Below are 12,735 nucleotides of genomic sequence, written 5' to 3' on the forward strand. Positions count from 1 at the left end.
GGGCTTAAGCTTAAGTGTACCTCACTGCAGAGCTGCAGCTCCTTCTTGAACCAGGATCCCTAACCTTTGAACCAGAGGGCTGGACATCTCAGAGATGCTCCATAAATGTTTGTTGAATGAATGAATATTGAATGAATGGATCCCCAAGGGCTCAAAGCCTTAAGCCCAGAAGACATAAATAACATGTCTCAAATGAGTACGTGTCCAGCCGTGATTTAAATATATGTAGTGGTGCTATAATTACTAAGATACAAGTTAATTGTAAAGCATTAGTTCATTGTAACTTTTGTATTGTTTATTTTCTCAACGAGAAGATAATAGGTATACAGTTACTATCAAGAGGAGTTTGGAGAAATAATTTCATACAAAGAGAGGTCCTTGTACCCAAAATTGTAGGAACATTCTGCCATCCTGCACGGCTTAACCAAAGTGCTTTGCCCAGCACCTGGCACAGAGGTCACTTGGAGAAGGGAGGCAACCCACTAGCCTGTGGCATTTGTCCTGGGTGTACGCATGCCTTTCTTACTGGATCTAGGCTGTCACACTCAGAGACTTCATCTCTATGAGGACCTGATGCCAGCACCTAACAACTTTCCCAAATGGCTGTTGAATGCTTGCATGAATGAATGAATAATGAAAGCAAGAAAGAGTGAATTACGATGAACAGTGCTTAGGGAACCCACAAAGGGTGTTTTCCCAGAGGAGTGTTTGAAAGTGGGAGTTCCTCCAGCCTTAGGCCTGAGCACAGGACCAGCATACCTGTGGGGTTCCCAGGGGCAGACAACTTGTGACTTTCAGCTCTGTACTGGGGTTTTGAGGCTGTGGTTTCATCCGCAGCGACCTGATCTTGACCTCGTCATAACCATGTTGGAGAAGGGGTGGCGGTTGGGGCTTTGCTTTCAGCAAGGCTGTGTGCTCACCATTTTAGGGTACATTTTTCAGACTCAGATGGAAGTTGACAGATGGCAGTGGCATAATATTCTCACTTTCTCTACTTCCCACAGGCCTCCCTCCAACACAGTTCTCCAAGCTCTAGAAATCTCTGACACATCTCGACCATGAGACCACGGCTGGTTTTTGGCAGGTGAGCCCTCCCCATCCCCCACAGGACACAGGGCAGTTTCAGCACAGCCCAAAGGCCATTAGGCTGTGTTTTGAGGCCAGGAGGTAGACAGGAATGACCTTAGCCTCGGGCAGGAGAATGGAGCCCCACACGCTACCGACACTTTAGGGAAAAAGCCACCCAAATGTCCCGAGTCCTGCAGCTGGCATTTCTGCAAATGGCAGCATATGGTGATGGAGAGTCCTGGGCCAGGAGCCAAGGGAAAGGCTTCTGACCCCAGGCCTGCCTTTATTGCTCAGGAAAATCTCAAGCAAGCACCTCCTTTCTGGGTCTCTGTTTCCTTGTCTGCAAAGTGAGGGAGTGGGACTCAGTGAAGCCAGCAGGGCTCAAGCCAAGGCCCTGGGCTCTGGGGAGGACAGTGGGGCTGACACTGCAGCTGTGTACCACATCCTTAGAACTCAGTCTCCTGTTTGATTGCTCCATGGACTTTACAGTCACAGAGATCCTGGACTGGGCTGTGTGTTCACCATATATGTGTATGTGTGCATTTTGGGGAGGGGCCTGTATTCCTCCTAGTAAACGCTGCTGGAAGTCAAACTCAGATGCAATCACCAGCCCCATGCCTGCCCTCTCATGACCTCGTCATCAGGACATCATTTATTGCCTGTTGTGCTCTATCCTCTGTGCTGGGCACTGAGGCACAGAGATGAACAAATCATGGCATTGTCCTCAAAAAGCTTCTGCTCCAGTGGAGGAGATCGATGTGCAAATAGCCACAGAACAGCAAAACCTGTGAAGGCAGGAGGGCCCTATTCTGTCGGGGTTTGGTTGTGGGGGTAGTTCAAGGAAGATAATTTAAAGGTGACACTTGTACTGGGCTTTGAAGGATGAATAGAAGTTCACCAGGTGAAAAATGGAAGAAGAGCATTCTGAGCCGAAGGGACAGCAAGTGGAGCAGTGGAGTCGCTGGGATGCAGGGCCCAAGAGGAGGAGGGTGGGAGTGAGGCCAAGAGAGCAGCAGGATTCTGAAGGTCACCCAGGAGCTCGGGCTGGGTCCTACACAAGCAGGGAAGGGAGACAGTCAGCCCTGTGGTTCTGAGAGAGGCCCCTACCGGGGTGTGGGAGGGTGGGGAGGAAGGTGGTGGGGAGGCCAAGATGAGAGGAGGTGCACATGTCAGAACGTGTAGAACCTCAATAGGGGCCCAGGGCAGGACACCCCGTGCAGAAGTGTCTGTGGCCTCAGCTCTCACAGACTCCAGCATCCCTCTGCATCCTTTCAGGTCCCCAGGGCCCCGTCCTGTGTTGGGCTGCCACTCCAGCCACAGGGCTGCTTCTCTTCCGCTCGTCCAGCTCCCACTCACTCTCCTGCTTTCCTGCCCCTGAAGGACAATAGGCCACCCCCTCCTGGGCAGCAATTCTGTAAGGATTCAGTGCTGTTCCCAAGGCCCCTGAAGACTTCTTCTTGATAGCAAGGTTGTCCTAGAGTGGTTTCTGTGTGGTGGGTAATAGCTGGCAATTCTCTGGTTTTACAGGTTCCTCTGTTGGTAGGACTCAGAACACTTTCACACCTGTCGTTTCACAGGAGTGTAGAATGAGTAGGTTCTGGGGCCAAAGAGAGCCTTGCTCCAACCCTGCCCTGCCCCTCCTTTGAGGAGCAGTGGAACCATCAGAGCCTCAGGAAGGCCTCTCTGTATAGAACACCCACCTCCTGCAGCGGTGCCAGAGTCAAACACAAGAGCTTGAGCGAGAGGCCAGCACGGCGCACACCACACGCTCAGCACTTACTTTCGGGGCTTTCCTGCCGGCTCAGCCCTGCGATGGAGTGAGTGGCAACCGATGGGCAGGGCTGGCCTAGAGCCACCTGTGAGTTTTGGGTTCAGAAGGTGGTGTGATCAGTCAGCGTGCATGCCTTAACGGGAGGTCAGGCCAGCGGGCTTGACTTTCCTCTGAAAAGTGCGCTCAGCAGAGCTTTCCTGACACCCCTCTGATCCTGGCATTGGTGGACACTGGGGGCCCAAACAAGAGCAAGTTTGCCCCTTCTCCAGAAGGGACACATAGACAAAGGAACAGCCACACACTGAGAGCGGGAGCAGCCCCACAGGCCCAGGGCAGAAACAAGAGAAGCCCAGGAGAGAGGAAGCTACATTCAGTGGGGGCTGTGGCTAGGAGAAGCATTGTGGGGGTGGGGCCAGGAGCACTGGCACCCAAAGGATCCATGGGAGTTCTTAGATCAGCAGCGGGGACACGGGGCCCCGATGGAGAAAGGCATGGCACGGGAAACACCAGGATGTGGTGGGGTGTCAGTAGTTGGTGTTTTCGACGTCCTGCCCAGCAGAACTCCCTGTCACAGAGAAGCATTCATGGAAGCTTAGCACACAGCTCCCTCATCAACTTGGTTCTCATTGGGAAGGTCACACCCAGGGTCAGACCCCACAGTTCAAGGGCAGCATGGATGAGCTCCGTGATAAGTCCAGATAGACAAACTCTAATGCCTCTAAGACTTTTCTCGATTGGAGTTGAGGGCACACATTACCTGCAAATGCTGACATAACCCTGGTGATGTTATAACATCTGTGCTGGGTGCTGGGATGGAGACGAATAAACTCAGTCTCTACCCAGGTAGAGAGAAGGAGGGAACAGGGCCTCAGACACCTGTACTGCATGCCCATCAGTGCTCTCGTGGAGGGGTGTTCAAAGTGCTATGGGACCGTACAGGAGGTAGCAGCCAGTGGACAAAAGCAGGGTGGGCACCATAAGGAGGGAATCTGCACCAGAGGGTAATGATGAGAATGTTTATAGCAACTGAGGTTTGTTGAGCACTTACTACATGCCAGGCACTGTTCTCTAAGACCTTTACACAGATGTACACTCCACCTGCACTAGTCTATGAGGCAGGTGCTGTTTTCATTCTCTTTTACAGATGACAACTGATGCACAGAGAGACTGTGACTGGCCCAAACACACAGGGCTATGAAGTGGCTTAGCCAGGGTGAGCCTAGACTGTCTGGCCCCAGAGTCTATGCTTGAATGACCCTGGGTAGCCTTCCTCTGAGCACTAGAGGCATCTACAGGGTTGATACTACGTCTTTTGCTCTAGCACCTAGCAGGCCCTCAATTAAAATGTGTTCACCAATAAGAATGCACAAATACCTGGATGAACTGGGCCCTAGAAGACTGAGGGCAGCATACGGGGATAGAGATGGCACTCATGCAGCGGGAGGAGCTGGAGCAAAGGCCTCAGATCAGGGCATCTGGCGTTGCTGCGGGGTGCTGCCCCTCCCAAAGCACTGGAAGACTGAGAGTTTAGACAGCAGCCTCTCCAGCCAACTCACTCCCCCTCACCCTGTCCCAAAGGCCTGATACCTGCCAGCCAGTCCCACCTTGGGATTTGCTGTGCCCTTTGTGCCCCGACGTCATGATTTGTTACCCATCCTCTCAAAGGCTCCCGTGGGCAGCTCTGGGAAGACGACCATGAACCCCCCCAGAGCTAAGAAATGCGTGCACCTAGAGGCGCTCAGGAAACAATTCAAAACTCACTCCCTTAAGGAGTTGCTTTCTGAATGTTTGAGGCTTCAAGGAGCAGGGCATTTTTGTTGTTGTTTTGTTCTGTTCTTTTTTCAAAAGCCTTCCTTTCTTGAAGCTCAGTGGGCTGTGGGTGGAAAGCTAGGGTTGCAATTTGGCTCTATGGCTTCCGAGCTGGTCATCTTTGAGCGAATCAGTTCACTTCTCTGTACCTCAGTTTCCATCTCCATCAAGTGGGAATAAAACCAACTACAGAATTAAGTGGGGCAAGGCTTGGGGAAACTCCAGTGCAACACCAGCCTCAGTGAAAATCTGCCTCTCTGCTTCCTGCTTTGCTCCTGGGGCCTCCGTCTCTTCTGTACGATGCGGGGTTGGAGAATGTTGATCTTTAACACCAGCCAGCCGTATAAATGTATTCACACACACATATATACCACATGTCATAAGCATATGCAATTTAATCATTTTATATATTTCATAGGAATATATAGCATAGCATCTTATTGTGTATTCTTCTGATTACAAAAGTAATACATATGTATTGAGAAAATTTTGGAAAGTAGAGGAAAAAAAAATTCACCTACTATTCCGCATCCATGACTGGGCTATTTAGTGAATCCCTCTTCCACTTTTTTTTCTATGCACTTACACAGATTTTTTTAAAAAAAAAATTAGGATTATACTCTACATTCTATTTTTTAACTCAAGCTGGGCTACTGAACCAGGCTGCTGCATAGGGCCGTCTGTCTCTGTGCCTGGGAGGAACAAGAGGCAGCAGCTGCCACAGCTGTTTGGTGCCCATCTGCTGCGCTCCTGCCTGGGTGGCTGCTTGGAGGCGTCCGACCTTCGGATGTTCAGTGTGTCTGGCGGGTGCACATCTGACACTATTTTCAGCTTGGCCTCTCAGGCCTGCTGGCCTTGGGGCCTGCACATAATGGGCACCTTATGTAGACAGCTGCCAACGGTGCAGGAAGAAGCATCCCACCTCAAAATGTTCCACGTCGCCTGCCAGCACTCTGCTCTTAGAGAACGAGCCGGCTCCCTGTTCCTTCTCCCACCAGGAAGAGGCTGCTGTTGATGCTCATGGCCCAGCAGGCTGTGCCCCGTGGGCAGGTGGCCCACCAAACACACGGGAGATTGCGTCTCTGGATGGGGTCATGTTTTTACAGGACAGTCTTTGACTGGAGCTGGAACAGCTGAGAAAGACTTCCCAAGACATTGCAGGCTGTGGGGCATCTGAAATGCCCTTGGGGGTGTGGACTGGTCTTCAGGAGTCTCACCCTCATGCCTCACATTTGTCAAGTAGGAACAAATGCACAGTGTCATTTGATACCCCATTTTGTCCTGAAGACGGCCCTGTGTATTAAGTGGCAGTATTCCCATTTGATAGATGAGGAAACCGAGGTTGAGATGGGGAAGTCATTTGCTGGAGGTCACACAGCAAGATGGTGGCAGGGACTTGATCGTGGATGTGGGTCTGTCACTCCAAGCCCAGGGCTCTTCCCATTCATCAGCCCCATAGGTAAGTGGCTCATCCAGGGCCATAGCCATCTGCTGCAATTCCTTATGTTGGGATTATTTGTCCAAAATGGAAACACTTTAATTTTCACCTAAGAAAGAATTCACGTTTATTGAAAACGAATATACCTAGTTGGTTTGTTTCTAAAGCACAAATCTAACCACGGCAGGCTCTTGCTTCAAAATGTAGGGCATTTCCCTCTGCCCACAGGATGAAGCCCATATGCCCTCACCTGACATCCAACCTCCACAGCCTGCAGCCGGCTAACCCCCCAAATCTGGGCACCCTCAGCATTAGAGATCTCTACTGTGGCTCTTGGGCAGGGTTGGGGGTTTTCCTTGTGATTCACCTCCTGATCGGAATGGAGCTGCATGAAGCAGGAGGCTTGTAGGCTGCTCATCCCCATGTCCCTGGGGCCTACACTGGGCCAGGCACAGAGTCAAGTCCAGTAAATGTATTGGCCCCCAACCCATGGTCCTTCATGAGAAACCTGAGCTCTAATCCAGGCTTAGAAATAAGCTGAGGCCTGCCCAGCCACTGCCAGCCTGATAAGGAAGTGGCTGCTTGGCAGCACTCCCAGGAGGGAACTGCAGGGCTGTCTAAAAGCCGCAACCCCCTGGGCAAGCAAGAAGGAGGACTCTGGAGGGCCATCTCCAGATAGGTACTGGAGACCAACATCCCGCCTCCATGGCAAGTCCACCACCTCCCCCATCCCTCCACTCCCCAGTCCCATAGCAACAGTAATGCCTGTGTGATGTGCCCCCTGCCTGACAGTAGCTCTTTGACCCAAGCTCTTTAGGAATGATTTATAGAAGCGGCATCATACAGCTTTGGGGGAAACAAGTTTTCTAGGGACTGTCTTGGTTTAGTGACAGCAGGACCCTTGCTCTTTGACTCTGTACATCATTCCCCTCTGGGCCACAGTTCCTCAACCTCCCAGACTCTGGTGGTTTGGAGGTTACTATAGGAGAGGCAAGGTTTTTAGGGTCCCATAGCCCTGGCTTCAGCTGGCCCTACTGCTTACTAGGTAGGGTTACATCTCTCTGAGACTCAGTTTCCTCATTTGCAAAATGGGACTAGTGATCCCAACTTTCAGGGTGTTGTATCTTATTGGTCAAAGTCTAGCTCAGTGGCAGGCATGTGGTGAATAATTGTGTTCCTTCTCCTGGAGGCCTTTTAGAGCCTGAGAGCCTGCCTGAGAGCGTGCCTGAGAAATGCCTTGCTGCTTGGTGAGGGTGGCAGTCTCTGGGGACAGGTGTTGGGGCATGTGGCACATGACATGCAGTCTAGTAGTGAGCCACTTCTCTCATTCTGACACGTTCTTGGGGATTTAGCCAAGCACAAGTGTTTTGTTTTCTAATGAAAGCCTATGAAAGAGGGTTTTTGTAATCAATTTGTTTCATTTCACAATCAGCTTTCCGGGAGGATGTCTTTCATTCACTTGTTCATTCATTCATTCACCCTGCAAATATCTCCAGAGCCCCGACAACCTGCCGGGTGTGGTAGGAAATGTACAAATAGGCCATGCCAGGACCCTGCCTTCAAGGAGCTCACTGTCTGAGCAGTAATTATAATTCTGGGTAAAAAAGTTGGGTGGGGCATGCAAAAGGCAGAGTGCTGAGTGGGGAGAGATTAGAAAAGACTCTTGCAGGGCTGAGTAGAAAAGCTTTCACCAAGAAGGTGGTATCAAAATAAGGCAGTTAGAAAGCATAGAGGGAAAAAGACTTCATTCTCCAAAGAAATAAAAGCATAAAATTATGAAGAGTCAACTGAAGAAGGTATTATAAATTGTTCTATAAATAAAATTGAATCTCAAAATCCCAAAAAGATTTTTCATAAAATGTTTACAAAGTACATCTGGAAAAATAAACATGGATGAATGGCCTAGAAAAAAAATCAGTGTTGGTACAGAAATAGACCTGTGGCTCAAGGAACAGAGAGCCCAGAAGTAGATATCAGTGTACATGAGGATTGGTTTGTGAATGCATGGCATTGAGAATTAGAGATAAAAATGCAGGTGATTCCTGATGTGTTCTAAAGACAACCAGCAAGCTATTTGTAGGGAGGGAAGGGAATACAACTGGCTCCCTACCTCAGTTCCTACACCAAAATAAATTCCAAGGAGATTAAAAAACATGAAACCATAATGATACCAAAAGAAAGATAACGAGGGAATATTTGTGTCATACCGGAATGAAGAATGCCTCCTCACATGTAATATCAAATCCAGAAACTGTGAAGGAAAACAATTAAAAACCCTATGGGCAAACACCCCACAATAATCAGGGTAAAGGATGATCACAAACTAAGAAAAGTATTTCAACACAGGCTTGATGGGTGAAAGGTTAGCAGCAGTAATACCCAAAGAGCCCTTGTAAGTGAAGTATTAAAGACAAACTGCCAGCGGAAAAATGGGCAGAGGCTATGAACAAGCAATTCACAAATGACAAAATACAGAGGATAGAAAGCAGGTGAAGAGTCGTCACCCAGGGGCAAAGGATACACATTAAACAATCAAAGTGTCCTTCGGGGGCCATTTCAAAGAATGAAAATACTTGGGGAAACGTAGAATGAGAAACAGGAACACTGGAGCACTGTTTAGTGGGTCACGAATTGATACACATTTTCTGGAGGGGAGATTATATATCCATACTTTCAAATGTCCCCACCTTTCAACTCAGTAGTTCACTTCTAAACAAGTATCCTAAAGTGTCCAGGGTTTATGTGTGTAGGAAAGCAGCAGAGCATTAGTTAAGAGTGTGGAGTCTGAGATCAGAGAGACCTTGTTTCAAGCCACCTGGCCCTGGAAGAGTTCCTTAACATCTCCAAGCATCAAAGTCCTCATCCACAAAGTGGGCATAATAATACCTCTTTCATAGGCTTGTGGCAAAGCTTAAGTGAGATAACCCTTGTAAAACTCTTAGCAGAGGGTGGGGCCCCTACTAAGTGCTGAATAAATGCTAGCTCTTTTATTATTACCAAACAATGCTATTACATAGTATTGTTTGTAATAGCAAATAATGGAAAGCAACCAAATTGTCCATCAGTAGGGAGCTACTGGTTATTCATTACAGAAACGTGCACAGTGATGCAGCCATCTGAGGACCTGTATTTATGAAAATGGAAAGATGCCTTTGACATATTAACATATGATTTTTTAAAGCATCAAAAGGGTATGGAATGTCCATTCCAAATTGCAAAGAAGCGTACATCCATGTATCTAGAAAGATGTCATTGATTCTTGTTATTCATAGTAGTTATGTTCTATAAAGTCCTCACAAACACAGAATTAGCAAATACTGAACTGTTGCTCCTAGGCAAACTACAGCATAAGATTCCTGCGAGCCTCTGGTTACAATGTTTCTCTCAACTGATCAATATATTAACTTTGTTTTATGTGTGTTTCTGTTTTAAGATACCTTATTTAACATAGATTGTTGATTCATTAATATTGAACTCAGGGCCAGCGGCACTATAACTCCTCTCTGAACAAAGCTTACCTAACACAGTATTTTCTCTGTAAGGCACACAGTAGCTCCCCTGTGCTTGGGAACACCGGAAAGCACTTCGGCACTGTACTTGGAGGCCATTTGAAAAAGTAAAATCACCAAACAAAAAGTGCAAAACTGCGAAAACTGTCCCTAGTGTCCTTTTTGTGGACACTTGTTTACCATATGGGATCTGAAACTAGAAGGCAGAAGGTCGCCTCATTTAGCCTCATCTGGGAACACGCACATTAGGCAACTCAAAATTTTCACCACACTGGGCGCGGTGGCTCGCGCCTGTAATCCCAGCACTTTAGGAGGCTGAGGCGGGTGGATCACTTGAGGTCAGGAGTTCAAGACCAGCCTGGCCAACACGGTGAAACCCTGTCTCTACTAAAATACAAAAATTATCTGGGCATGGTGGCGCAGGCCTGTAATCCCAGCTACTCGAAAGGCTGAGGCAAAGAGAATCGCTTGAACCCGGGAGGCGGAGGTTGTAGATACAGTGAGACTCCATCTCAAAAAAAAAGAAAAAAAAAATTCACCACTCTGCACATCCACAAGTGACTGTGAGTGTAAGTATTGATTTGGAGGCTACAAATAAATTTGATCAAGTAGATAAATTTGCAAACACAGAATCTATGAATAATGAGGATTGACTGTATCTAAAAAGATAGTGTCTTCGTTCATTCAGGCTGCTATAACAAAATACCATAAACTGAGCAGCTTAGGAAAACAGAAATCTATTTCTTACAGTTCTCAAGGCTGGGAAATTCAAGATCAAGGCAGATTCATGATCTGATGAGGCTCTACTCTCTGATTCATAGGTGTTACCTTTTTGCTGTGTTCTCAAATGGTAGAGGGGATGAGAAGTCTTTCTTTGGCCTCTTTTATAAGGGCACTAATCCCATTCATGCAGATTCGGTCCCCAGAACTTAATCACCTCCCAAAGGCCCCACCTCCTAATACTATCACCTTGATGGTCAGGATTTCAACATATGAATTTTGGAGGGATACATACATTCAGGCCATAGCAGATGGTCATGTCAGTAGTTATCTGAGTCAGGATTTAAGGGGATTTTTTTCCGTTCTTCTTTATACTGATAATGCTTTAACTTTTTACAGTGGGCACATATGATACGATCAGTCAAAGCAATGAAGCTATTTTCAATTTAGAAAGAAAACTTGTTATTGATGGCACTCCATTGTCAAGATAAAAATCTATATTCTTTAGAATAATATAGTTAACACTTTTATGTATTGCTTGCTATGTGCCACACAGACTTCTAAGCCCTTGACATATATTAATTCATGTAATGGAGTCTTCACCAAGAAGCTCCATGAGATAGACTGTATTATTATTCCCATTTTATAGCCGAGGCAAAGAGAGGTCAGATAACTTGCCCAAGGTGACAGCGAGTAAGGGGGAGAGCCCAGATTTGAACCCAGGAAGTCTGGCTCCAAAATCCATGCTTTCTTTTTTGTTTGTTTGTTTTTGTTTTTGAGATGGAGTTTCACTCTTGTCACCCAGGCTGGAGTGCAATGGAGCGACCTTGGCTCATTGCAACCTCCTCCTCCTGGGTTCAAGCGATTCTCCTGCCTCAGCCTCCCGAGTAGCTGGGATTACAGGTGCCCACCACCACTCCTGGCTAATTTTTGTATTTTTAGTAGAGACAGGGTTTCACCATGTCGGCCAGGCTGGTCTCGAACTCCCGACCTCAGGTGATCCAGCCGCCTCGGCCTCCCAAAGTGCTGGGATTACAGGTGTAAGCCACTGCACCGGGCCAGAATCCATGCTTTCAGCCAATGATATGTAAGTGTGCTCAGTCCCAAGCTTGGCACAGGGCTCTGGAGATGCCCAGGAGGATCTGACCAGGCTCCTGGCCCAAGGCACTTCTGGTCTAGGTTGAAGGCAGTGGCAAGGGTGCACCAGGCACTTCAGGCTCATAGAAGCGGGGTGCTCCCCATCCCACCCTGAGGACTCAGAGAAGGCATTGCTAGCCCAGCATTCAGTGTCCCCACAGTCTCCTGCTCTTCTTTCTCACTTCCTGGCAGGCACACCCTCCCACCAGGGTGCCCCTGCCACACCCAGCCATCCCCTGCCCCTTGAGCCAGCCATGTTTCTCAGACAAGGCTCAGCTCAAATGCTATCTTCTTTCTGTAGCCATCAGGAAGAAGCAAGGGCTCCTTCCCCGGACCTCCCAACACCTGATTCCTCTCTGTTTTGGAACTTTATGGTTATTGTCTTTCTACTCACCTGTCCACACTCCCCCGCCATAAGCTGGTGTCAGAAACCTTTTTTTCCCAGCACCCAAAACAATCCTCGCACGTGTTATCCGGCAATACAAGTGTATTGAATGAATAAATGAACAAACATGTGGAAATATCTAAGATTTGAGGCTCCCAAAGACCTAGGCACACGGGATTGTGGCAAAGTAGTTGCTGAAGGCTGCCAAGGCCCAGGAGGACTGTGGAAGGCTGAGCTGTCTGGCTAGCAGCCTCTGTGACCACGGGACTGGGAGGCGGAGCCAGCAGGCTGCAAGGCCAACGTTAGCCAGGGTGCTGTTTCTGTGGCTTCTGAAGCACCCCCACCCTGGTGGGAAAGACTAAGAAAGGTCCCATTCAACTTGTCTTGGCACTTCTAAGGGAAAGGATGGGGTTCGGATTAGCTGGGCCAGGGACATCTTTTTAAAATAGCTTCATGCATATTCAGTTGCTCCCTGAAATAGTCGGGCGGCTATTTTCAGCAGCTTCTACTCAGATGCCCACACATAATGGCCTCTACCTTGAGCATGTAAACCAGTAGGAAGCAAAGCAAAGGGTACGGGAGGACAGTGTCAGAGGCTTTTCATGGCTTCCTACCACTCCCCCTAAGCCCTTGGTGTGTTTTTCCTCCCAGGGACTCTCTCCCATGAAATGGAAAGTCCTGGTTACTATGACAACTTGCTGGAGGAGGTTTCCCCGCCAGTGACCCTACCCACCCGGATCCCAGAAAGCACAGACTCACCAGGGCAGCCATAACTTGAGGCACAACCTCCAAACACTAGGTGAGTTCACTCCCGAGAGAGCCCCTCGGCGCCCATTCCCTCGTGGTTTGCACACAGTTCTAACAGGTGCCCCGTGGAGGCCGAGGGAGGCCGGTGAAA

The 12,735-nt window shown here is 48.4% G+C and overlaps 1 protein-coding gene across 3 annotated transcripts in view; it reads left to right on the forward strand.

Moving 5' to 3' along the window:
• HIVEP3 (HIVEP zinc finger 3) overlaps positions 1-12,735 on the forward strand; it is a 527,761-nt gene that overhangs the window by 330,502 nt on the left and 184,524 nt on the right. For 2 of the 3 annotated variants that reach the window (XM_063625158.1, XM_063625161.1), the window contains 2 exons: positions 1,005-1,084; positions 12,489-12,636. The gene's annotated coding sequence lies outside the window, so the exon portion shown is untranslated. The remainder of the gene's footprint in view (positions 1-1,004; positions 1,085-12,488; positions 12,637-12,735) is intronic. The other variant, XM_055255397.2, reaches the window with a different exon arrangement.

This window comes from Symphalangus syndactylus, chromosome 12 (assembly GCF_028878055.3).
Source record: "Symphalangus syndactylus isolate Jambi chromosome 12, NHGRI_mSymSyn1-v2.1_pri, whole genome shotgun sequence".
NCBI classification, from domain to species: domain Eukaryota; kingdom Metazoa; phylum Chordata; class Mammalia; order Primates; family Hylobatidae; genus Symphalangus; species Symphalangus syndactylus.